The 24,067-nt window shown below is 43.3% G+C and overlaps 1 long non-coding RNA gene across 2 annotated transcripts in view; it reads left to right on the forward strand.

Moving 5' to 3' along the window:
* Positions 1 to 24,067, forward strand: part of LOC105738616 — a 49,702-nt gene that overhangs the window by 23,708 nt on the left and 1,927 nt on the right. The window contains exons 1-2 of one of the 2 annotated variants that reach the window (XR_001114448.2): positions 22,562 to 23,024; positions 23,239 to 23,341. This is a non-coding gene — a long non-coding RNA (uncharacterized LOC105738616). Of the gene's footprint in view, positions 1 to 22,561; positions 23,025 to 23,238; positions 23,342 to 24,067 lie in introns of those variants that run through there. The other variant, XR_001114447.2, reaches the window with a different exon arrangement.

Genomic DNA, 24,067 nt, shown 5'->3' on the forward strand with positions numbered 1-24,067 from the left:
CACAGAACTTCAGGTATTGAAACTCACCATTTCTGTGGTTTGTATTAATGGCTTCTGTAAAGTTAAAAAAAATTAAAATACATTTCACTTTCACTCTGCCAAAGCAAGCAAACAGCCACAGGAAGGACCAAACTAAGTAGATAATTTATTTCAGATTCTTTAAATAAGAGAAAAGAACATGCATATTCAAGGCCCTGGAACCTTCAGGAACAAGATTTAACACATTTAAGTGGTACAAATTTAAAGGCACTGGAAATACAAGAGGGAGAAAACAGAGAGGGGCCTGACCTCGGGTAACGTAACAGGGGCAGCATAGAGATAAGAAACAACCTGACAAGTAAGTTAATTACTAAGCTCATGTCCTGATTAGGACTGCGGAGGAAATAACAGGAAATGTGCTAAAGAATAAAACAGGACACCACCTTCTTTGGGTAGGGTGGCCAAGACAGACCGCCCTGAGAAAGTGACATTTAAGCTGCGACCAGTAGGAGGAAAAAGAACAAGAGGGCATGTTCTCTTTCTCTAGTAATGTAGTTAATGTCTACAAAGGGTAGAATAGATAATTTACTACTTCTCTGGCTAAGCCAACTTCCCACCTACGTCTCGGTGCCAGGGAACTAACATTTAAGGGTTTTGTGCAGGAGCTTTCTTTTTTTTTTATTTTTTTTGAGATGGAGTCTTGCTCTGTCGCCCAGGCTGGAGTGCAGTGGCGCAATCTCGGCTCACTGAAAGCTCCGCCCCCCGGGTTCATGTCATTCTCCTCCATTCTCCTGCCTCAGCCTCTCCGAGTAGCTGGGACTACTTTCTTAACCTGCAGTGCTAGGAGATGGGTTGATCTTCAGAATAGGAAGGCAGTTCAGGAGGTTAAAGAATTTGGCCAGGGTTGGCCAGGCGCGGTGGCTCACGCCTGTAATCCCAGCACGTTGGGAGGCCGAGGCAGGTGGATCACAAGGTCAGGAGATCGAGACCATCCTGGCTAACACGGTGAAACCCCGTCTCTACTAAAAAACACAAAAATTTAGCCGGGCGTGGTGGCGGGTGCCTGTAGTCCCAGCTACTTGGGAGGCTGAGGCAGGAGAATGGCGTGAACTCGGGAGGCGGAGCTTGCAGTAAGCCGAGATCGTTCCACTGCACTCCAGCCTGGGTAACAGAGCGAGACTCCATCTTAAAAAAAAAAAAAAAGAATTTGGCCAGGGTTGTACAGAGAGTATAACAGGCTTGGTTGAGAAATGTACCACATCAGGAAAAGACAAGCACCGGCTGCTTTTATATTTCCAAATAATGAATATCAACATTTTTGACCAGTGTCTACCTTAGACACACTAGCTGGAGGGGAAAATGTAAAACTGAGTTTTAACGGTATCTCAGGCGCAGTGGCTCATGCCTGTAATCCCAGCACTTTGGGAGGCTGAGGCGGGTGGATCACCTTAGGTCAGGAGTTGAAGACAAGCCTGGCCAACATGGTGGAACCCCATCTCTACTAAAAATACAAAAATTAGCGGGATGTGGCGGCAGTTGCCTGTAACCCAGCTACTTGGGATGCTGAGGCAGGAGAATCGCTTGAACCCAGGAGGCGGCGGTTGCAGTGAGCTGAGATTGCGCCACTGCACTCCAGCCTGGGCAACAGAGCAAGACTCTGTCTCAAAAATTAAATAAATAAATAAAAAATAAAATAAAATAAAAGTATCTCAGTGCGTCAAATACATTTAGCGTGACTCAGTGATTTGTAGTCTTGTCTGATTGTTACCGTTTTGGTCTCATCTTTCTCCATCCTATCTATGTCTTAGGCCTAGCAGCACTGATGTTGGTGCCTGGGGGGCGGGTGATAGAGGAAGGAGTTACCTGTGTGTTTGCCTGTCAGTCGGGGGCAGATTGTCTTGGCTCAGTCTCCTCTTCTGTTGTTTGACCCACAGAAAATGTGCTACCTCTTGGTTGCGTAGGTGGGCTTTCTTCTGGGTTCGTGGATTGGTTCTTTGGCTGGTAGTGGTGAAGGAGGGAACTCACTGAAGCACCTCTCCCCCCTCACTGCACATGTGAAGTCCACCCCTCAGTCCATTCCACCACCGTCTCTTTTCACCATCCTTGATGGATGGGTTTTGGAGTGACCATATCATGATGGCCTAGGTCTCAGCTACTTTCTACACTATCTTCTTGATTGACCTACATGGAGAAAGTTTCTATCTTTGTTCCTCCACTGAGTGGTAAGAAGCCAGGCTTGTCTTCCCTGACCCCTCAACCTCCCATTCACCCTTTCTGCCATACCCTTGCATCATCAGGCTATCTGTCAGTTCAGTGGTTTAGTGCTAAGCTGAGCCAGTACCTGACTAAGATGGGAGGGTGAGGGAAGTGTGGTGGTGGTGGGGTGGGGTGAGGTGGGGCAAGTCAGGAGTCACTGATTGCACAAGAAGGGAACATTCTATTCTTTTCTCTCATCTCCTTAATAAAGATGAGAGAGAAGTCATCATAAAGGTGCTGTTGGTTCACTCCCTCTTAGAAACTCTGTGGCAGGGTGTGGCACCTTCTGTTCTTAGCTATGAGCAATCTTTCCAGCCTTGCATTGGGCTGGATTGGTGAGGGGAAGGGGGCTCCCCAATCTGTACCTCACATTCTTATGTTCTAGAAAGTAGGTGGCAAAGCCAGGATTTAAATCCAGGCTATGTGGTCCCAAAGCCCATGTCCTTTTCTCTACGTAGTGCCACCTCCACTGTGTACCATATTTTAGAGTGGAGCATGCTTTGAAAAAAAATTAAATTCCCAAGCCAAGAAAAAGAGTACAAGGGAGTGTGGGGATGGGGGTAAGGTGGGTGGATATTTTATAAGTCTTTGCACAAAATTTAGGTAGAAGAAACCAAAAAGGGTGGGTATGAAGGATCTGAAGTTAAAATATCTAAATTTCTGAAACAAATACCATGAGTTTTGCCTGGGAAACCTGTACTAATCACTTCCTCAAGTGAATGAAAGCTTGGCCACATCCTACTTCTACTCATGGTAGATGGCTCCGGTGGGTATATTATTTTCATATGCCTATAAAGTGTGGGCTTGCAGTAAGAGCAGAGATCTGTACAAGACTGCAGAAGGAGTGAAGCTGCCAGGACTCGAAGCTATGTTGACCTGACTGTATCCAACACACAGAACTCAAACACCACACTGTTCATAAAGCAGAGCCAAGGATAAGGTTTGGATTCTGAGAGCAGACATGGGGAGGAGCCATGTTAGAAGTGGGGGAAGAAGGAGAAGGGGCTGCCACCAACAAAAGTGAGTGTCTTGTCCTCTTTCCACTCAGAAGATTATCCTTCTCACCCTTGTCATTCAATATCTCCCCATCCAGAACACCCTCTTCCCTATTAACCACATCCGACTGACATACTCAGATTCCTTACAACTTCTTTTTAGAGCCTGTTTAAGCCCTGGGTGACTGCCTCTGACTAAACCAGTCAACTGTTGGGCTGTTGGGCGTAAGTTGTGTTATCGGAGAAAGGGTATCTTGAATCAGCTGTGACTTGAGGTTGGACTCACTCAATCATTTTGTATTTTAAGGCATTCTTTGAGGAAGTTCAGAGGCTCACTCCATCCTATTTGAATTAGATTGGGTCTTTAATTTATGGCCATTTCACTCAACAAGTGAAAAGAGTCATTTCTAAGTATTTCGTTTTATAATAAGTGGAAAATGAATTGAAATAAAACAGATAAAATAAATAGCATTTTCCACACTATTCACCATTATCTTTCCCTCTGGCAATCAAAAAGTACCTGGCTAATGGTAGTGTGTAGCCAGGTACTTTTCTATTGCCAAAGGGGAAGATAATCTTATGTGACTCACTCCCTGCCCTCAAAGGCAAGGAAATAAGATTGTATGTCTGCAACACAAGCAAGACCATAAGTGACTTTAAAAATTAAGAGATGTGAGAATTGAACTAATCTTTCCAGAATAATGATGATGATAATGATGAAGATGACTGACACTATTTAGTGTTTGTTATGTGCAGGGTACTATGCTGTTTTACATGCTGAGTAGCATTTACACATGCAAGGTAGGGCACTTTTATTGCAAGCAGATGGAGCAGAAGAGCACAAGCACGGAGAGGGAAGGCTCAGGGCCCATGTGCAAACAGAGCAATGTTGTTAGAAGGTGGGGTACATGAAGGCACTGGGGGTAATAAAGCAGAACGGGTAGCTAGGGGCATGTTATGGAAGATCTTAACTCTGTAGATGATGAGGAGCCATATATAAATTTTGAGTGATTTCTATAATTGCTCCCACCCTCCCTGGTAGAATTTATCATTTTTTTTGTCCTGTGCCCATTGTATTCTGTTAAGTTTTATAGAAACATCTGTATCCTGTAGATATTTCCAAGTGTTTTTTTTTTTTTTTTTTCTTGATTACAAGCCTCCTTGAGAGCAAGGTGTGGTGCAGAATAGGCTCTTACATGTTGTTCAAAGGAGTCATCATCGCTGTTACCGACAATCTGGCTGCAGTAAACAGAATGGACAGAGGGGGAGGCAGCCCAAAGGCCAAGAGACAGGCAATGAGACACAACAGAGGAGAGGAAGTATGGACTGGGATGGGGGTAACATGAATTGAGAGCGGGAAGCCTGTGAGAGACAATTTGGAAGTTAACGTTGGTGAAACAGAGCAACTGCGATTTGATCTGTGTTGGCAGGTAAGATGCAGTGGAATTGGGGTCCAGGCATTATGAAAGGCTCCCAGGAGACATATTGCTAGGGTAGGCAGAAAGAGTCCTACTCCAGGGGAAGGCAGAGCTAACTGTGAAGATGTGGGTCTTGCTCAGTTGCTCCTTCTGCCTGGTATTCCCACTCACCCCCACCGTAAGTAACCCAATCATACACAACCTTCAGGAACATCTCGGAAGCCTGTGCCTTCTAGATTCCCATCAGAATCTCTATTTCTAGGCATTAGCTCTCCCACCTTCCAACCCATATAGCATTTTAAGCTTCCCATGTGGCATGTTCAGTCTCATGTCACACTTATTTATTCTCTTACCCCTTCCTAACAGAACATAGGCTCCCTTTGTTCTGTGTTCATACCATTTTATTCATTTGAGTGGAACAACTGCCCTGATTCCAGAGCTTTATTTTCAGATCCAAGGGGAGGGGAAGAAGTCAACAGTGACTCCAAGGTTTTTGCCTGAACTATCAGAAGGATGGAGCTGCCATTAACTAAGATGGGGAAGAGCACGACTGATAAGAAATAGCAGGAGGTCATTTTTGGACAAGATATATTTGAAAAGTCTACTACAAAGCCCACTGGAGATGTTGAGTGGACAGTTTGATATATAAATTTGAAACTTAGGAGTGAGATACAAGCTACAGGTATACATTTGGGAGTTGTTAACCTACAAAGGGCATTTAAACGCTTCAGACTGGATGGGATCATCAGTAAACTGAATAAGGCTAGAAAAGAGAAGATGTCCAAGGACTGAACTCTGAGGTACTCCAGAGTTTGGGGAGAAAAGGAATAAATAGCAAATGAGACTGAGAAGTGATTGATGTGAAAGAAGGAAAACAAACTAAATGCAGAGTCCTAAACATAGCAAGATTAAAGAATTTCCAGGGGAAGGGAATCATCTATTACTTCACATTACGCTACTAGGTCAAGTAAGATAATGACCGAGAATTGAATTAGCAATGTGGAGGTCATTGGTGACCTTGAAACAGTACTTTTGGTGGAATGGTGAGGACAAAGGTTTGACTGGAATGGGTGTAAAAGAGGAATGAAGGAGAGGAATTAGAGGCAAAAACTTTGAGAAATTTTCTGTAACAAGAGAAGTGGGGCAGTAGATGGGTGGAAAGATAAACTGAGGTTTCTTTCTTTTTTTTTTTTCCAGAAAAAAAAAAAATAGAAATACCAGCATGCTGATAGGAGTAATCCAAGAACAAGAGGAAAATTAGTGCAGGAGAGAGAGAGAGAGAGAGAGGGAGAGGAGAAAGAGAGAGACAGACAGACAGAGGAGAAAGAGAGAGGAAGAGGAGAAAGAGAGAGACAGAGAGGGGGACAGAGACAGAGAGAGGAGAAAGAGAGAGAGAGAGAAGGAGAGAGAGGAGAATTTTTACAAGAGTGGTGTCCTTGAACAGGTGAGAGGTGATGGGAGCTGGTGTACAAGTAGAGGGAATGGCCCTACAGGCACAGATAGTTCATCCATAGTAATGAGAGGAAAGGTAGAGCACAGTTGTGGCAGGTGAGTAGATATGAAATGGAACATTGTGGAAGTTCTTTTATTTCTGCTTCAGTTTTCAGGAAAGAATGGGAAATACCTGGGTGCCAAAGGAAAAAAGAAAATTCAAACTAGGAAAGCAAGCTTCTGTGTTGATATTTCAGCCAGTGTGGGGAGGCGTCAGGAGTTGGTCAGATACTTTCCTGGCTTGGATTTTAATGGCTATGGAGGGACAGAGACAAGATTGCGGGTCTACAAAAGGTGCCAAGATGGCTATGTAAAGCCTGGACTCTCAAAGGACACCACTGAAAGGTTAGACTAGAAAACATTGTACCTGCTGGGCGTGGTGGCTCATGCCTGTAATCCCAGCACTTTGGGAGGCCGAGGCGCGGATTGCCTGAGGTCAGAAGTTCGAGACCAGTCTGACCAACATGGTGAAGCACCGTCTCTACTAAAAATACCAAAAAATTATCTGGGCTTGGTGGCATGTACCTGTAATCCCAGCTACTCAGGAGGCTGAGGCAGGGGAATTGTTTGAACCAGGGAGGTGGAGGTTGCAGTGAGTCAAAATCGCGCCACTGCACTCCAGCCTGGGTGACAGAGTGAGACTCCATCTCAAAACAAACAAAACAAAACAAAACAGAAAAACAGAAAACATTTTGCCAGTGGCCCAGATGATCATAGGGAAACTCATCTAGCTATGAGTGAATAAAAGCATCCTGCAAAATGCAAATCCCAGGCCTAACCTTCTCTCAAATTAGTGGTTCAAATATATGTTACCCCAGGAACCTCAAAACCAGAGCCAGTGATGCCCATGGGACGCCTGTAAAACACATGAAAAATCCATGGATGGACGCTCCCATAGCTGCAGGGGATTCTTGCATGAAAACAAGCCCCACTAAGGATGAACTGATGGTCAAAAATTATAAAACAGAGGAAGTTTAAAAAAATCCAACATGAGTAAAAATAAACAGACCCAGCTAATGGGAGCATTGGAGGTGCAAATACTTGAGATAATAGAACAATTGACTAGAGACTTTAAAATATGTGTATGTAAATAATTAAGGGTATAATCAGAAGCGTAAGAAAGTAACAACAAAATGAAAATAGAATTTCTAGAAGTACAATAAAAAATCAATTAGTATTAAGAACTCAATGACTCAATAAAATGGTAGAGAAGATAAAGATGAAGAAAAAATCAGGAAATTAGAAGATCTATCTAAAGAGTTGTCCAGAATTATCATAGAGATAGAGACTAAAACTAATAAATAGACATTAAAAGCATGGTGGAAAAAATAAGATGGCTAACCTATGCCTAATAAGAGTTTCAGAATACGAAAAGGAAAGGGAATAGGGGAGAGTTAAGATTTAAAAGACTAATGAGGCCAGGCGTGGTGGGTCATGCCTATAATCCCAGCACTTTGGGAGACCAAGGCAGAAGGATTGCTTGAGGCCAGGAGTTTGAGACCAGCCTGGGCAACATAGTGAGGGGAGTTGGAGGCTGTAGGAACTATGATGGCACCACTTCACTCCAGCCTGGGCAATAGAGTGAGATCCTGTCTCTAAAAAACAAACAAATCCTAATGACTGGGAATTTCCATAATTGATGACATAAGCCCTGAGACAAGAAGCACAAGTCCCAAAGAGGAAAAATAAAGTTAAATTCACACCTAGATGCTTTAGAGTGGAAATGCAAACCACTAATAAGAAGAGAATAACTTAAAAGCCATACAAGAGACAACTTATGTAAAAAAGTAATATTTAGACTTATCATAGACTTCTTAACAGCCGCTATACAGACCAGATGACAATGGACTAATACATCAATGTGCTGAGCAAGACATAAAAATCATATTAGAAATACTAGAGAAAATCATACTAGAAATATACAGCCAATTAAATTATTCAAGAGTGAGGGTAAAATATAGACATTTCAGGGAAAAATTGAGAGACATTAAATAGAGTATTGTTGAAAGACCTACTAAAGGATATACTCCAGAAAAAAAGGTGTGGAGTAAAAGAAGCAATGGTGTCTGTTTTACTGTTTTCTGTATATTTCTGTTTTTCTGGTATGTTTCAAAAGTAAAATAAAAAATTAAAATCCCCTACTTACATATTTCTATCTATCTAAAGAAGCATAGCTTCCAAATGTTGCCTATATCATAGATCTTTTCCAAAAAATTAAGTCGTAGACTTGAGTAAATTCTAAAGGTAGATTTCCTAATTTACAGAAGGATTGGCTTCAATCAAAAGGGCCTGAGATGCGTTCTTAAAAAGAAAAAAAAAATGAAAAGGAAAAGGAGAAGCAGAACCTGGCATTAGCTCCCTAGAGAATTATTCTCTGGTCAAAGTTTGTGAGTCTCAAAAATTTGAAAGATATCCTTCCATAGGCCACTTCTGGCTGAAAACCAAGGACTGTTACCAAAAAATTATTGAAATTCTCCACAAGCAAGTGAATCATCTATTTAAAAGGCAGCTAAAGGCTCAGGAGACCTTGCAAATGTAAATGAATGAGCAGAAAAGAATGCTGAGCCTTCAGTTCACATATTTTATTTCCCTGACTAGATACTTCTCTGGGGGTAGAGGGAAGGACCTTTGTAGGACAGTAAAAAGTTTGTAAACACATGAAATTAATGAGATATTCCTAGGGGACATGTAAGGAAGAATTTTTGTGTGGAAAAAGGCAAGAGGGGCTGTTAAAATGATGGATGCTGGGAAACATGTTTAAAAACCTATAAGGAATAAAAAAGGTACAAATAGAGAGAACAGTACTATACTGGGAGATTAAACACAGCAACAAAAAAACCTCTATTGAAGAAGGGAGCTTTCCAAGGAGAAAGTCTGTAATTCTATCATTTGGCAAAGGTTGGAGCCCCTCTTTGGGGTTGCCAGGAAAGATGCTTAAATTACAATTTTTATAGTTTCCTTCAATGGAACTTCAGGAAATTGGCCAAATATGTATGACTGAATATGGATCCAAATCTGACAGGCTGAGTTGTGCACTATATTAAGATTTGAATCCTCAATTTGGCTCCTTCCTTAGGCTCTTGGGCCATTGTTCATCCAGGGAAGATTTATTGAGCCTGACTCTGAGCCAGGTAGTGTGCAAGGTGTCCAGAGGTCCTAATTCATTTCTCTACGCCATCATTCTCCTTGGCAATTAGTTCACAACTCTTCTCCGTCCTCAACCTCCGGATCTTTCATTCATCCTCCTCTCTCTCAGCTGATGACCTTTCTCTTCAATTCACTGAGAAACAGAAGTTAACAGAAGAACACTTTTACAGGTTCTACCAACTATATCTAATTGGCCTGCCCCCTAGTTAAAATGAATTGACTGGGCTTTTGCCTGGGGCCAACCTCTCCACAGGGTCACTGGATCCCTTCTCTCATTAACTCAGCTATGTCTCCAGCCAGTTCTCTCTCTCTCTTTAAACACCATCTCTCCACTAAGAATTTTCCAATTCATGAATCCAAACTGATCTTTCTCTTGAACTCCAGACTTCATTCAGTTGCCCACTTGACTTCTCCACTTGAATGTCTAACATAAATGTCAAACCTTACATTTCCAACCCAGTGTGGTGGCTTACGCCTGTAATCCCAGCACTTTGGGAAGCTGAGGTAGGAGAATTGCTTGAGCCCTGGCATTTGAGACCAGCCTGGGCAACATGGCAAAACCATATCTCTACAAAAAAAAAAAATTATTCAGGTGTGGTGGCACATACCTGTAGTCCCAGGTATTTGGGAGGCTGAGTTGGAAGGAATTACCTGAGTCTGGGAGGCAGAGGTTGCAGTGAGCAGTGTTCACACCACTACACACCAGCCTGGGCAACAGAGTGAAACCCTGTCTCAAGCAAACAAAGAAACAACCCCAAAAAACAAAAAAAACCTTACATTTCCAAATATCAACTCTCGTCTCATTCCTACCCCCACACTCAGTCTGCCTCTCCTTCTTCCCTCCCCACCTCATTTAGCAGAGGCTCCTTTCTATTCATTGTTTAGGTCAAAAATCTTGGAGTCATCTTGGATTTCCTCCCACCTTTCAATCCACTTCCAGTTTGTTGGCAAATTCTATTGGTTTTCCCTTCTAAATATATCCTAAATATGATCGCTTCTTACCACTTCTGATATATTCACCCAGTCAAAATTGCCATTATCCTTTGCCTGAATTTCTAACTGGTCCGCCCTGCACACTCACTCCCCTACCATTTATTCTCCATAGAAGCCATCCTTTTAAAATGTAAATCAGATCACTTGCCTCTTTTGCTCTTACCTGCCATGACTTGCGTCTCATTTATGGAAAATATTAAGTCTTTACGAAGGTTCTGCATTTCCTGGCATATAATGGGGATGTTGAGTCTTTGACCTCCTCGCCTCGCACTCTTCCCTCACTCCAGCCCAGCCATGATGGCCTGAGTACACTGTGCCTTTGCCTTTGCCTACTATGTTCTCACTACCTGAATATTCTTTCCAAGATACCTGCGTTGCTGACTCTCCTCCTTCTTTAAGTCTTTACTTAAATGTCACTCCCTCCAAGACACCATCACAGACCACCCCATATAAGATGTACCCACTCCCTATGACCATCACTCACCTTCCTGTATTCTCATACCCTGAGGACACAAAGGTTTCTATGAATTTCAAGATAGTGTTTATGCTCAATTATTTGAAAACGTAAAAACAATTCAAGAGTCATTGATTTAGGACTCTGATAATTCCAGGTGTGGTTAAAATGATGTACATTTTTCACATCATTTACTTTTCTGCCCCCTAAGTAAGCGCAAACAAGATGCAAGGGGCTATTGTATGTGGTGAAAAAAAAACTGGACTGAGATGTAAATGAGCCGGATTCTAGCCTAGGTCCACCGCCCAAGACTGTGCCCACGGGCCTGTGGGCTTACCTCCCTGGGGTGAGCTCACCCTCCTTCCCAGTTCCTACCTCGTAAAATGGGAATGTTCAATGGGTCTGCCACTGGGAAATCAACCTAATGAGGAATTGTAAGTGGTTACAATTAACTCTGTTCCATTCCATCCAATAAATATACGTCAAACATTTACCATGTCCAAGGCACTATGTTAACGGTAATATGAAATAAAAGGTACTTCTTGCCCATAGTTCAAAGATAGTAGAGGAGAAAAGACCTTACATCATAGAATTAAAATAACTACATTTTAAAAAATGATGCAATATAGTTTTACACCCTACCCTCATCTTTAGATGAAGAAGCTGAGCTGAGGTTCAGAGAAGTGAAGTGACTGATTAAAGAATAAACAATTAATAATAGCAGTGGAGTCAGGGCTCTCCAAAGAGGCTAATGAGTTTGATTGCTCTAAAGATAGAATTCAATTCGTTCCCTAACATTTGCGACTTTAAAAAAAACAGAGTATAGATTCTAATCAGTATAGAAACTGGATTCTTTTTTATTTTGTTAACCTTTTAGAAGCTGTATGAGAGGGCTCATTGGGAGATGATCCTCGTATTTTTGCAGCTTGATCATCTGTCTATACCAATATGCAAAAGGAGTCAGGATTTAAACGCCTAAAGATGAATAGCCTGTTCACCTGTGTACACAATCCAGTGTTTGGACAAGATGATCTGTTATTAATTTAAATCAATAACTGAAAAACAATGCCCATCACCACTCCACCCATCCCATAAGAAAGAAAGAGCTGGGATCATAAAACTCACAAAGCATACCTGAAACACTCCATAGAAAACAGTCATAGTTAATGCCTGGGTCAACACAATCCACCTTTGGTTTAATTTACTAAAACACTATGAGAGAGAAGGTCACGGGGGCCTTGACACACCCATCGTAACTATGAACTAATGTCTCCCAGATGATCAGGGAATCCTTTCCTGAGGAATTCAGTTCCCTGAACTTGACCTTGTTCAATAACTTTAGAGTGAAGAAGAAAATGACTGCCAGATTAAAAGAGAAATATTTTATTCTTTGGCCAGATTCTGATCAGCTGAGAAATAAGATAATGATGCCTGTTAAATGAGCAACTCTCAGCCTTCCCTCCATCTACAGCTACAGGGAATGGGAAGTAGCCATGAGAAGCCCTGGGGCTGCTGGATTCTCTGCAAGGCCATCCTCCTATAACTAAGGTCACTGTATTGCACTGTCAAATCCAAATATATCTTAGCTGGAAAGACCTGCCCGTCACCTATCAACCCCTTCACTTCATAAACGTGTCTTCACGGTTCACAAAGACTGGCCCCAGCATCATCGCACGGACACTCGTGACACTCTGGAAGGTAAGGCAGGCGTCAGTATTTCCATTTCAGGTGAGACAGTGAACTCAGACCCTATTCAGTGATTCACCCAAGGTCACAGACAGCTTGTCTGTCAGGGAGAAGGAGCCTGAACTCTGGTTGTATCCTCTGAGTTTGGTAACTGACCACTGCCAATCTTACAAAGTAGGACATGAAACTCATCAAGGCGAGGTAGCTTCTCGTGGTTACCTAGGGGATGAGTGCCAGGGTTGAGACTTGAGAGTGCCAAACACTGATTCTTCCTTCCTGTCTCTGAACGTCCCAGGGATTTAACCATCTCCTTTTTCCCATTGCTCCCACCTATTTTCCAACTTGGATTCAACTGAAGGAGATGCCACAAAACCTTCTTTCTCCTCACTTTCATCCTGGGAATCAAGATCAGCCTTTCAGTTTTTTTTTTTGTTTTTTTTTTTTTTTTTGAGGCGGAGTCTCGCTCCGTCCCCAAGGCTGGAGTGCAGTGGCGCAATCTCAGCTCACTGCAAGCTCCGCCTCCCGGGTTCATGCCATTCTCCTGCCTCAGCCTCCCGAGTAGCTGGGACCACAGGCACCCACCACCACGCCCGGCTAATTTTTTTTGTATTTTTAGTAGAGACAGGGTTTCACCGTGTTAGCCAGGATGGTCTCGATCTCCTGACCTCTTGATCTGCCCGTCTCGGCCTCCCAAAGTTCTGGGATTACAGGCGTGAGCCACTGCGTGCAGCCAGACTTTCAGTTTTATGGGTTTATTACTGTTGTTTCATTTTCAAATTTAATAACCATGGGGAAAAAAAAAGTTAATGACGTACCAATGCTTCCAGTTACTAGATAATTTAGAAATTATGATAATCATTTTCTAATATGGTAACTCTTACTTAACTGCTTAGCAGAGAACCTTATCTACTAATTGCTGATTTGGTGGTAGATATCCTTATCATTATTATAAATACTCTTGGCCACCCAGCTAATTAGAAGCAGAACCAATACTTGAACCTAGGCCTTCAGATTCCTTGCCCAGTGCTGTAGTAGGGCTGCCTCACAGGGTTGGGATGCTTGAATTAAGCAGCATAGATAAGAGAGACTATGAACCAAGGGAAGGGGGCTGTGGGGCTAATTACAGCTTATCAGTTATTCAGGCAGGGTCATCTAGGGCCAGTTCCTGCCAGGGTGCTGGGAAACACAGGTCTAAGAGTCAAAGTATAGATTGCTTGGCTTGTTGACAGGACTACGAAAGCTAAAGGATTTATCAGCTGGAGAAGAAGATTGATGAGAGATGGGGACAGAAACCAGTTGTGCTGTCTGCTTTGCCAGTAGGGTTAAAACTTTATTCCTTTGGGTGCAGAGCAAAATAAGGAGACGATGAGAGAGGAAGATTTTGGGAACCCAGAAAGAATTGGAGGCCTTAGCTTTGGACTGCTTCTAGACTAACTGTATCCATCTTCTAGACTGGCCAAAAAATAGCTTGACTCCGCCTCCTCCCCCAGCTATCCTCTCGTCCCTGGCACCCAAGCACTACCTCACGCCCATGTGTTTATTCCTGTCTCTGTCCTAGACCACTGCAAAGCCTAGTGAATCTGTGTCTCCTCAGCGCCTCCCCAGCAAGCCTTTTCCAAGACTCCCCTCTCCAGGGAAACGCCCGCCCTCCCCCAGGCTGGCCATGTGGAGTCTGTCTTGTTTCCCCCATCTCGTTACACTTGTGTATTTGGTTGTTGACACAGGGGCTGACCCCACATGTTACATCACCCTGTGCAGAGCACATTCAGCAGGCGAATGACTTACAGCACATGCTCTGTCTTCTGTTCTTTCTATTAGGGGCGTGATTTAGAAGATGAATGTTTATAACATGACCTAAGGAATTTCATCCTTCTCTGGAAAACTGTGTAGGAGAGAATCCTGATGGACAAAGAATAATGTGTTCTGGGCTCCAGCCAAATATTTGGACTTGTTTGAAAAAGCCTTGGTGCTCACCTTCTGCTGTTTATTGCAAACTCGTCACCTCGTGATCGTCCCTAGCTGGCTCAGAAGGGAGTGGTGACAAATGAGCATCTCCTTTGTTTTCATGCAGAAACCACTTTGCAGTGATGATGTGTTAATTCTTTATTAAGTGACTTCCTGACCAAACACCTTAAAAGGCCATGTAACTCTCCTCTCCTGCATTGCATTTGTGGGGGAAAGGAGAGGGTATGGAGCATGAAAGGCAAATCAGATCTATGTACTGGGGGTACCCAGGCAGAAAAGCAGTTCCTTGTGAATGGAAAACAGCTCAGCAGTGTCTGTCCCCTGCCAGGTCCTTGGGAGGTGGTTTGCCATAGTGGAACACCAGATTTGTTGTTGATCTTGGTTAAATCACATAGGGAAGTGATATAACCTCTTTGAACCTCAGTGTCTTCTGCAAAAAGAACCCTGCAAAGCTATCACAGAGATTACATTAGTTAAATTATGTGTAAAAAGGATAATTTTAAAATACTTCCTGCTGTGTTTTTCTTTGATGATTTCTTGCTACCATTATGACCTTAGAGCAGGAAAAAAGTAAATGCTGCCTCAGGAAGGAAAAGGGAGTTATGTAGACAGGAAGAAGAATTGAAACTCCAGAAAGGATTCTAAGAAGTAAAATACCATTAAAGGAATCTAAAGCAGAGAGGTTTCCCTGAGAAGAGACAGTAAAAATGTTAAGTCTCTTTGAAGAATTCCTGCACTGACATCTCTTAGGTAGTGATTGGCAAAGGCAAGAAGGTAGCATAATGATCTGGGATAGCGCATAGATTTTCTTCAAAAATGAGGTTAATGTGGCAATTCCTAGGTTTCCTGGTGCCTAGACAAGATTCTTCCAGCCCCAGGGACAGCTGCTCCATGGAGATAAAGAGCCCCCCGACAATAGCTATGAAGTAGACCCTATCTAGGTATTGGGGATGGAGGAGGTCACGCCTCTGTAGTACCAGGAAGCTCTGCGGTGGCTGTCTAGCTATTTGTCCAAAGACCAGTGAACATTCTGCATGATAGAGCCAGCAATTAGATGCCACCAACACCCAGACCAGACCATTTGAAGTGATCGGCAGCTGGAGCCAGCAAAGAACAGACCATGAGTTTTATTGGCCATGAACTTTGGCCACGTATTTCAGACAGGTGCCCAGGGTACAGACCTTGCTGACCATATTGGGTCAGAAACCCAGCTGGTAAACTCTGTTCCCTGTCACTGTGAGGATACGAGAGTTTCTCTCTTCAGCCAGTTGCCATCTTGGTTGGGAGGAGAGTCTAAATGATTAAACATTTTCCCAAAGATACTTAGGTTAACCTAAAGAATCAGTTTAAACTTCAAGACACTGTTTTGAATCCAAAGACCTTTGTAAATGAAAGATTTCCCTTCCCCAGTCCTCCCACAATCATCTGGCCCAGTAGGATGGTTACTTACGAGAATTAGTTGCAGGGATCAGTTGCAGAGAAATAAAAAGGCCCAATTAACTTGTAAGTCATTGTATTTTAACTCAACTCTGTATTTAATAGCACCACAGGCTGGGCGCGGTGGCTCATGACTGTAATCCCAGCACTTTGGGAGGCCGAGATGGGCAGATCACGAGGTCCAGAGATCGAGACCATCCTGGCTAACACGGTGAAACCCCGTCTCTACTAAAAATACAAAAAATTAGCTGGGCGTGTGGCGGGTGCCTGTAGTCCTAGCTACTCAGGAGGTCGAGGCAGGAGAATGGCATGAACCTGGGAGGTGGAGCTTGCAGTGAGCTGAGATTGTGCCACTGCACTCCAGCCTGGGCGACAGAGCAAGACTCCACCTCAAAAAAAAAATTGCACCACAGATAGGAGACAATGCATGTGAGTTCTCTTAAATGTAATTGAAAATATCAAATTGGATAGAATCCTCCAATATGAAAAGCTTCTCACTTTTGGTATACTAAATACTGCTAACACAGAGTAGGAAGAAAGTTTGTACATACTTACTGGCCACAAGTTGATTTTATTTACAGCACTGAAAGTAAAGAAAAATGGAAATAATCCATTATGTTTTAGTTAATTTCTTATGTTGAACATAGTTAAGATTTTTTTTTTCTGGGACTCCACAGTGTGAGGGGTGAGATAACATCCTAACAGTATTCCTTTTTCTAGATCAGTGACATTTTCATCACTTGTGGTGGTCTCCATCCTTCTCCTTCCTAGTGCTCTAGGGTTTGGGTCACCATCTTAGCCACCTGCCAACAGATTTTCACTACTATCTCTTTCCCACTTTATTCCAGGTTTCTCCGAATTATTTTGTCATTCTTCTTCATTTAATTACCACAAATGCCCGCTATGAGAGATATTATTAACTTCATTTTGCAGATAAAGAAACAATGGATCCACACAGTTAAGAGAAGATATTTCTAAATATTTATTGCACATAAAAATGAAGAGAAGCAGCTGGGTGCAGTGGCTCATACCTGTAATCCCAACACTTTTGGAGGCCGAGGTGGGCAGATTGCCTGAGCTCAGGAGTTCGAGACCAGCCTGGGCAACATGGTGAAACCCCATCTCTACTAAAAATACAAAAATTAGCCGGGCATGGTGGTGCATGTCTATAATCCCAGCTACTCAGGAGGCTGAGGCAGGAGAATCCCTTGAACCTGGGAGGCGGAGGTTGCAGTGAGCCAAAATTGCGCTACTGCACTCCAGTCTGGGTGACAGACCCCATCTCAAAAGGCTTGGTGGTGTGCGCCTGTAGTCCTGGTTACTAGGGAGGCTGAGTCAGGAGTATTGCTTGAACCTGGGAAGCGGAGGTTGCAGTGAGCCGAGATCGTGGTGACAGAGAGAGACTCTGTCTCTTAAAAAAACAAAAAAAGATGACAAGTTTGGTTTTAGCCATAATCCTTATGAAAAGTGTTATTCTTAAAGGAGGTCTGTCCAGTACAACTATCAATGTACCGGTCAAGGAGGATGCCAGAGTGCCCCGCCCTGGCCTCTCCGTTCATATGGAACTCTGAGAATCAAGCTGAGAAGTGGAGAAAGGAAACAGTCAACATAATCTCCAAATTATGTTGCTGGTACTTGGTGGTGGGGCCTTTGGGGGAGGTGATTAGGGTTAGATGAGGTCATGTGAGTGGGGGCCCATGATGGGATTAGTGGCTTTATGAGAAGAGGAAGAGAGACTTGGGCTGGCATGCTCCCTCTCTCTCGCCATATGATGCCCTCTGTCAGATTATGACACCACGAGAAGGCCTTTGCCAGGTGCTGGCACCTTGATGTTGGACTTCCCAGCCTCTGAAACTGTGAGAAATAAATTTTCTTTATAAATTACCCAGACTCTGGTATTCTGCTATAGCAACACAAAACAAAGACAGACAGTGCCCTTTTTCCTGCCATCAAAACAGAAGATGGGGATGAGGGTAGGAGTTCTCAAGGGACTCTCCCCAAATCTGAAGGAAATCACAAACTTGCAGTGCTGCTTGGAAGGTGTCCGTCAAGACCCTGGGTTTACTCTAACTCTGAATTCCATTTCCGCTGTGTGTGTTTGGGGCTTGACAGGGATGGAGAGGGTGATGGTGATGATGGTGTGGTCACTTTCTCTTTAATCCACGGCTGTTGAAGTTTTGACCACGTTAGGGCCAAATGTGGAAATTAACCTAATTTTTTTTTTTTTTTTTTGAGACAGAGTCTTGCTTTGTCACCCAGACTGGAGTGCAATGGCATGATCTCGGCTCACTGCAACCTCCGCCTCCTGGGTTCAAGCAATTCTGGTGCCTCAGCCTCCCGAGTAGCTGGGATTACAGATACGCGCCACCACGCCCAGCTAATTTTTGTATTTTTAGTAGAGATGGGGTTTCACCATGTTGAGCAGGCTGGTCTCAAACTCCTGACCTCAGATGATCCGCCTGCCTCGGCCTCCCAAAGTGCTGGAATTACAGGCGTGAGCCACTGTGCCTGGTGACCTTCTTTTTAAATATACTTCACCTAGAAATCCATTCTGTGAGACGAAACCTGAAAGTGATCATACTCCCTGCCAGTCTGAGGTGACCAGGGAGTGGCTTAACTTACGGTTTCTAAACATTTTATTCCCAAAGGAAATATTACAGGGAGGGCCAATACATACAACAGGGAAAGGCTGACAGCTCTAGGGGAAACCGAAGGCTGACAGGAGCCCCGCCCTCCACTCTTGCTCTTCCTGCCCCTCCCACATATCCTGGGAGCATCCCTTCGGAACCCCACAGGCTCCACAGAGTGTAGTTGGAAATCACCGCATACATAGAAAATATGAGCAAGAAAACCACACATGAAGAATTATTACTAAGGGCTGCCATAAGCATCGTGCTTGTCTTTTGGGGAATTATGATTCATTAACCAAATAAGAACGTACCACCATTTCTTCTAGCATGCTTTATCCCAGGAACACTGTGTGCACAGAATAGCTTGACTCCATTGCCACAGTGGCCATTTTAAATTTTAATAAATGCTGTCCCTTTGCTTTGGTTCTCCCTAAATATTCGAATTAGATCCATTTTTATGCTCCCAGAAACGTGCTAGATTTAACAGGAATCATTAAAACGTCTAAAAACATATATTTCAGGGAACTCCCAACATAGACAGTATGAAGAAACACACACACACACACACACATATATAGTTCACTTATATAAAGTGAAATGGGTAACAATTCATGACAAGTGAAGTGATATTATAGGACAATGTATGATTAAAAACCTAGCCTGTTGCTCAGAAAATAATTGCTCTAGGAATTCAGTACTAAGATTGCCTTGTATCACAGTGGCATCCTAATTATGGTATACAGAAAAATGAAGGAGGTTGAATTCTGCTCTCCTGGGCCCTGGTCATGTCTCACCTGGAATGTTGACTTAGCTCTGAGCACCTCACTTTAAGAAAAACGTGGTCAAAGCACAATGGGCTCTGATATGAGATCATGTCTTATGAAGAAGTGTTGGTAGAGTTGTAGCTGCTTTGTTTGGGGAAGGTAGTACACTGGTGTGACCCTTACTTCATCAGGGATTTTCATGGAAAAGAGTATGTCCAGCCTCTCTACAACCCTTCTTCCCCTCTATCCTCCCTGTTTACCTCTCCAGTGGGGTGGACACCAGGGGGTGCCATTGATACAGATTACAGTGTGAACTGTGTCCCTTTGAGCTGTGCAAAACAGTGGCCCAGTCACTGCCTTTACAAAAAGGGATTTGAGTTTTTCCGTGTGGTTTCAAAAAGTAGGTACAAATTAAAAGGCCAGAAAACAAGGGTAGTGAGATTTTGGCTTAAGATAAGGACATTCTAACAGTGGGAGAAGATAGAATGAGTGGCTCTAGATGTACGTGTTTGGAAAGGAGTCTTATTTAGAAGGAAGTCTGTGCCTCTAAAATTGATAATAATGATAGTAACCAGTGAATTGCATTTTTGTGACGTGAGTGGCCTTGTAGTATTTTATGTTTTTCACAAGTGGTCTCCTTCTTCATAACTACACCAATACTTCTAGGTAGGAATTATAATTATCTTTATTTTATAGATGAAGAAACTGAAGTTTGGACAAATTGCATTACCTTCCTAAGGTCACAAAGCGAACAAATTTGTAATTCAGTCTCTCTAATTTCAGAATGCAAACTCTTAACCATTATGCCACATTGCCTTTCAACAATGAGTTACAAAATCTCATCTTTCTTAGCATGTTCAAACGCTCAATTATTGTGAAACTTGATCTACAAATAAAATTAGATCTTGACCTTCTACCTCAAGGGGTAAAATCATTTCTATGGAACAAGGGTAGGTGAGATGGATTTGTCTTGCTCTCACTACTCACTGCTACCTATGTCTGGGACTCGGGGTGAACCTGCACACCTGGGCTCCAGATGGGGAAAGCTGTTCTACACATAGCATATGCCTCCAGTTCCAATTCTATCATCTCATGCACCCAATGCATGAAAGATGCGCAAAGGCTCATGCTGGATATTTTGATTTTGTCATTTCCCAAATGCCCTCTCCAAAAATCACCTTAAGGAGGCAACATGTGGTCTTACATGATACTTCAGAGCTGCTGGTGGGAGCAGAAAGGAGCAGAGCCCATTGGAGAACACTCAGTGCTCACTGTCATGTTGGAAACACTGAGATAAAAAGGAGAGGCAAAGCCTTTAACTATGTGTGCATCCGACAGCTGCAGCTCTTATTGCTTGTGCTATGTCTGTGAAGTGAAGACCATGGTGAGACCCTCACTGAGGCTCTGTTAGTGTTAAAAACAGATGTTCCTTCAACACTCACATCTTAGGTGGCCACTTTCACGGGGTGGAAAAGGATAATCTAAACCTTCCTGTTCTTGCCAAAATAACCATGTGTAGGTCTTTGTTCTGCACGTCTCTGGAACACACAGATAGATTTCCAAGCAGTGGGAACCTCCTGTCCTGTTCAGTTGTTGGACAAACTCTTGTTCTGCCCATTTCACCCTAGTTTCCTGAAATCCTGGCAGTAGGGCTCCCATGACTGCAGCCTGTGAGAGCCTCCTTTGTCAGGAGAGTTTTCACAGCTAAAGCCATCAAGGCTGACAGTGAAGGGCACTGGGCTTCAAGCCCATTACAGTGATGACAGGTATTGCCTTGGCTGCCCGAGCTGAGTGGTCGCCCCTCTGCAGGTCTGTCTGGCTCCATCCCAGGGAAGAAGGCGATGGAAGGTACTCATGCGCTGCAGTTGGCTCTGCCTGGCCATGGGGGAGGATGGCAGAGGACTGACCTCTTGCTGCTTCAAAAGGGTGGAAGTTGTTTTGCCCTTTAAACTGATAGAGAAACAAGCTGGAACAATAAAACTAATCCGCCGAAGCAATCCAAGCATGGAATCCAGAAATGTATACTCAAATCTTTTCTCCATTTTCTTTCTTCATAAATTTGGAACATTTGTGGCAGAAAGAGAAATCAGAAAAAAAATGGATTTAGAAAAGAGAGAGAAGTAGTTTAGAGGATTGTATAGGGAGGCAACACGATAAAGTTGGAAGAAAAATGGACTTGGAGAGAGAACAGTCAAATCTGGGCCTGCCTCTGAGTGCTTGTGTGGCCCTCGGCAAGTTTCCCTTCAACTTGAAGACCTGGGTCTCTATGATCCCTTTCAGTTGCAAGATTAAGACCTGAGAGTTCTTGCTTATATAAACAGAATTCTTCCAAGGCCATAATTATTCCCATAATCAAGAACTATTTATTAACTAAGCACCAGTGTGTGATTTTCTCAAGAGCAAGAAGAAATGGTCCTTACAGGCTAGATAGCTGCAACATGGACCAACAACTAAGCACATCTAAAAAATTCAACTAATTCATAATAGGAATTCAAAATATGAATTGAATAAGCAAAAAAAAAAATATTATACCATGGGAGTTGAATGTTTTGACAGGGGAAATCCAGGCACTGACTTTAGGATGGTACTTTCTGTTTTGATTGAGCCTGAGCCACACTGGACTCTCTGGCATGGGCATAACACAAGCATCTGCATGGCAGAGTTGTGGCTCGTTGCTATTTGCAACAGACAGGAAGGGTGGGATCAAACAAAAGGAACCTTCTCGGTTGACCATCATAAATGCTGAAGACCAAGGCTTCGACTCACTTACTGGAGTGGATTTCCTTTAACGGATGGCCTTGGTCACCCTAGGGAGACTTAAGAATGTTTAAGTAACTTAACAAACACTCAGTAAGGAGTGGGATCAGGATTCTTCTCCAGGGCTAACAGTTTTAACTGCCATTCTACATTGCCTGCCTGAGACAGCTGCCAACCTGGGCTTCTGTGACTACCACTCCATGCTTCTCAAGGCAGGGCGCACGTTAGACTCATCTGGAGAGCTTTGTGAAGCCATCCATGTCCAGGCTCACCCACAGAGTCCTCAGTTTTCTCGGTTTGAGGAGGGGCCTGTGCACCAATACTTTTTAAAAGCTCCCTCTGGGTGATTCTAAGTACAATCAGGGTGTGAATCACTGATGTCCATAATGAAAAGTGTCAGACTCCAAAGCAAACTCAGGAGAAGGACTGCCTTCATGGTATGGATCCCTGGCAGATTTGAGCCTTATAGGATTGGGCTAGCAGCTTGTGGAAGCGGATGCAAATCTTCCAATCCTCTAAGGGCAGATGAGCCTCTGGACTCATGAGAACGCTGGCTTGGTAAAAATCTCCTGCGTACCACAGGCCTCCCTTGGAGAAATCACCTAAAGAAACACCATGAAGAATTCATTCTGGCCTCAAATAGTTACATGGATGTTTGTTACAAGAAGATACATTTAACCATTGAAATTCCTACTCATTGAGTGAACGCTGCCTCCCTGCTCTCCAGTTTCCAGAAACAAGGATTTTTTCCATACTCCTCTTACTTCTTGCCTCATGGCTAATGCCCATGGAGGTGGGGCGAGTGACCTGCTGGTGACCAAGGGAAATGAATCTGCACAGGAAGCCCAAGCCCTCCCTCCCTCCCTTCTCATTAGAAGCCAGCTTCCCCTGGAAAACAGCCACATTCTGCTCTGCTTTATCATGTCTATGTGGCCCTCCCTGAGTGGGAAGCCTTAAGTTTTGTAAGATTGACCATAAGTGTGGTGATATTTCCTAATTCCAGGGAATGGAGCTAGTCATGCCACACATCTTTGCTGTTCTCACGAACTGAGGTAATTTTTATTTTTTTGAGGAAGGGTCTTACTCTGTCACCCAGGCTGGAGTGTAGTGGTGTGATCATAGCTCACTGCAGCCTTGGCCTCCTGGGCTTAGGTGATCCTCCCACCCTAGCTTCCCATGTAGCTGGGACTACAGGTATGTGCCACCTCACCTCCTTTTCTTTTCTTTTCTTTTCTTTTCTTTTCTTTTTCTTTTTTGGAGAGACAGAGTCTTATGTTGCCATTTTGAACTCCTGAGCTCAAGTGATCCTCCTGCCTTGGCCTCCCAAAGTGCTGGGATTATAGGTGTGAACCACTGCACCCTGCCCAAGGTAGTATTTTGACCTTCCTTTACCTTATTCTTTGTCCATCTCTTAATTAGTTTATAACTTAGATGGGAAAAAAGAAGTGTGTAAATAAATAAATCTTAAATAAATCCCTTCAGTTCCCCATAGAATGCCATTTTCCCCTAGCTGTCTATTCATGTAACAAAACGAACAAGAAAACGCTACAAATTCTCTCCCTATTTATACTATCCCACCATTATGTTATAACTCTCATTATAATGTTTTAGTTTTTCCTTGAAATAATAATCATCAACCCATTTGTAAACCATATGTTTCTACCCACAAGTGACAACCAGAATTTCAGGATTAATTGCAAGAGCCATAAAGAGCTTTTTGGTCATTTCCCTAAGAGCCTCCATGAATAGTAACAAGGGCGAATAGTAACCCCCGGCTCCAGCTGTCCCCACTGCCGTGGCAGGTTATGATACTTTCTTTCCTTAAGTAAAGGCCAAGAGAGATGGCTTTTCAGGACTTCCAGAGTCTGTATGACATAAAAAGCTTATTCCAGTAAAGGGAACAAGACCCTTGTCATCTGACACCAATGAGATGCTCTTCCCTTGGCTGGCAGGGATCTGGGGGAGGAGGAGCAGATAACCTTCAGCCTAAATAAGCAATACCATCATTATTCTGGAATCTCTCTGAAGTATGGCTGGTTACAGTGCGGAATTCCACAGGGCACGGGACTCTATCCAAGGGAGTAAGTTATCATAA

Source organism: Nomascus leucogenys, chromosome 19, assembly GCF_006542625.1.
Source record: "Nomascus leucogenys isolate Asia chromosome 19, Asia_NLE_v1, whole genome shotgun sequence".
NCBI lineage: Eukaryota > Metazoa > Chordata > Mammalia > Primates > Hylobatidae > Nomascus > Nomascus leucogenys.